The following is a 3,735-nucleotide window of genomic DNA, read 5'->3' as shown; positions in this document are numbered from 1 at the left end:
CAGTGGGTATTGTTATTTTCTAACCTTCACACATGATTTGAGCAAGATATGGGTATATCTAATTAATGAAACACAAGTCTGAAACATTTGAAAAAGTTCAAACAGTTTCATACTAAAGTGGAGACTCGTCATAACAAGAAAATAAAATATCTACCATCTGATCGAGGAGGCGAATATTTGAGTTACGAGTTTGGCCTTCATTTAAAACAATGTGGAATAGTTTCACAACTCACGCCACCTGGAACACCACAGCGTAATGGTGTGTCCGAACATCATAACCATACTTTATTAGATATGGTGCGATCTATGATATCTCTTACCGATTTACCACTGTCGTTTTGGGGTTATGCATTAGAGACAATTGCATTCACATTAAATAGGGCACTGTCTAAATCCGTTGAGACGACACCGTATGAACTATGGTTTGCCAATAAATCTAAGTTGTCATTTCTTAAGGTTTGGGATTGCGACACTTATGTCAAAAGGCTTCAGCCTAATAAGCTCGAACCGAAATTGGAGAAGTGTGTCTTCATAGGATACCCTAAGGAAACAATTGGGTACACCTTCTAAAATAGATCCGAAGGAAAGATCTTTGTTACCAAGAATAAAACCTTCCTAGGGAAGGAGTTTTTCTCGAAAGAAGTGACTGGGAGGAAAGTAAAACTTGATGAGGTAATTGTACCTTCTCTCACATTGGAAAGTAGCTCATCCAAGAAATACGTTCTCGTGATGCCTATACCAACTAGAGAGGAAGCTGATGATGATGATCATGAAACTCCAGATCAAGTTACTACGGAACCTCGTAGATCAACCAAAACACAATCAACACCAGAGTGGTATGGTAATCCTGTTCTGGAAGTCATGTTACTAGACCATGGCGAACCTACGACTATGAAGAAGCTATGATGAGCCTAGATTCCAATAAATGCCTTGAGGCCATGAAATCTGAGATAGGATCCATGTATGAGAACAAAGTGTGGACTTTGGTGGATTTGCCTGATGATCGGCGACCTATAGAGAATAAATGGATCTTCAAGAAGAAGACCGACGTTGATGGTAATGTTACTGTCTATAAAGCTCGACTTGTCGCAAAAGGTTTTTGACATGTTCAAGGAGTTGACTATGATGATACTTTCTCACCCGTAGCGATGCTTAAGTCTATCCGAATCATGTTAGCAATTGCCACATTTTATGATTATGAAATCTAGCAAATGGACGTCAAAATTGCATTCCTTAATGGATTTATAAAAGAAGAGTTGTATATGGTGTAACCAGAAGGTTTTGTTGATCCTAAAGGTGCTAAAAAGTGTGCAAGCTCTAGCGATCCATCTATGGACTGGTGCAAGCATCTCGGAGTTGTAATATACGCTTTGATGAGGTGATCAAAGCATATGGTTTTATACAAACCTTCGGGAAATCTTGTATTTACGATAGAGTGAGTGGGAGCTATGTAGCATTTCTAATACTATATGTGGATGACATGTTGTTGATTGGAAATGATATAGAATTTGTGGATAGCATAAAAGGATACTTGAATAAAAGTTTTTCAATGAAAGACCTCGATGAAGCTGCTTACATATTGGGCATCAAAATATATAGAGATAGATAAAGACGCTTGATAAGATTTTCAATGAGTACATACCTTGACAAGATTTTGAAAGAGTTCAAAATGGATCAGTCAAAGAAGGAGATCTTGCCTATATTACAAGGTGTAAAGTTGAGTAAGACTCAAAGTCCGACCACGGCAAAAGATAGAAAGATAATGAAAGTCATTCCCTAGGCCTCAGCCATAGGTTCTATAAAGTATGTCATGTTGTGTGCCAGACAAGTTGTGTGCCTTGCTATGAGTTTAGCAAGGGGGTACAATAGTGATCCAGGAGTGGACCACTGGACAGCGGTCAAAATTATCCTTCGGTACTTAAAGAATACTAAGGAAATGTTTCTCGGTTATGGAGGTGATAAAGAGTTCATCGTAAAGAATTACGTCAATGAAAGATTTGACACTGATCTCGATGACTCTAAGTCTTAATCTACATACCTATTGAACGTGGGAGCAATTAGCTAGAGAAGCTCCACGCATGGCATTGTAGACATAGAAATTTGCAAAATACATACGGATCTGAATGTGGCAGGCCCTTTGACTAAACTTCTCTCACAAGCAAAACATGATCACACCTTAGTACTCTTTGGGTGTTAATCACATAACGATGTGAACTAGATTATTGACTCTAGTAAAGCCTTTGGGTGTTGGTCACATGGCGATGTGAACTATGGGTGTTAATCACATAAAGATGTGAACTATTGGTGTTGAATCACATGGCAATGTGAACTAGAATATTGACTCTAGTGCAAGTGGGAGACTAAAGGAAATATGCCCTAGAGGCAATAATAAATTTATTATTTTATATTTCCTTGTATCATGATAAATGTTCATTATTCATGCTAGAATTGAATTAACCGAAAACTCGATACATGCGTGGATACATAGACAAAATACCATGTCCCAAGTAAGCCTATACTAGACTAGCTCATTAATCAAAGATGATTAAGTTTCCTAACCATAGACATGTGTTGTCATTTGATGAACAAGATCACATCATTTAGGCGAATGATGTGATGGACAAGACCCATTCGTTAGCTTAGCATTATGATCGTTCAGTTTTATTGCTATTGCTTCTTCATGTCAAATGCATATTCCTCCGACTATGAGATTATGAAACTCCAGGATACCGGAGGAATACTTTGTGTGCTATTAAACGTCACAACGTAACTAGGTGATTATAAAGATACTCTACAGGTATCTCCGAAGGTGTTTGTTGGGTTGGCATAGATCAAGATTAGGATTTGTCACTCCAAGTATCGGAGAGGTATCTCTGGGTCCTCTCGGTAATAAACATCATAAGAAGCCTTGCAAGCAAAGTGACTAATGAGTTAGTTGCGGGATTATGTATTACGGAACGAGTAAAGAGACTTGCTGGTAACGAGATTGTAACATCCCAATTTTCAATTTGGATGTTATACATAGATCATTCACATGCATTTGATATTTCATTGCATTTTGAATTTTATTTGGTTGTGATCAAAAAAATCTTAAGCAACTCAAGGACCCAAGGAGAGAGTTGAAGGTGTCATAAATTTTCATTTTTGTTTTTTTAATTTCAAAAGTGGATCAATTTGATTTCAGTAAAATCTTTCCAATTATTTGAAAACAATAAAAATAATGAGAGAACATAAAATGACTTCTTCAAACCAGAGGAGAAATGTTGGAAAAGATATTTGGAAGTTAAATTATTTTATTTGAATTTTATTTGCAGTTTTTATTTGGTTAAATTAGGGAAAAACATGCATTTTTAAAAATTGCATTTAGTCCAAAAAAATGTTCACCTTGACCCAAATATTAGGAAGGGATGGTGAAAATTGTTTCTGGAACTTTTAGGATTTTTATTTTATTTTATGAGGATTTTTCTCTTCGCGGTGCTATTTTAAAAAAAAGTGCGCGTCGACTGGGCCGGCCCAGCTGGGCCAGGCAGAGGCCCGCTTGCGCCGATCGCCTTCCCCGCTCGCGCCGCCCGTGTCCTCGCAGGACTCCGGCTAGGAGTCCGGGTCGGAGCCGTCACTGCTGGCCCCTGCTCTCCTCAAGCCGCCACCACCACCCAAGCCGCCTCCGTGCCGCGCCGTCGCCGCCGCCCCGCGCTAGCCGCCGCTGCTCGCCGCCCCGCGCCGCCTGCCGCTCGC

This window comes from Triticum dicoccoides, chromosome 4B (genome assembly GCF_002162155.2).
Source record: "Triticum dicoccoides isolate Atlit2015 ecotype Zavitan chromosome 4B, WEW_v2.0, whole genome shotgun sequence".
Lineage (NCBI taxonomy): Eukaryota > Viridiplantae > Streptophyta > Magnoliopsida > Poales > Poaceae > Triticum > Triticum dicoccoides.
The sequence above is the reverse complement of the archived record's forward strand: the minus strand, read 5'-3'. Positions refer to the sequence as shown.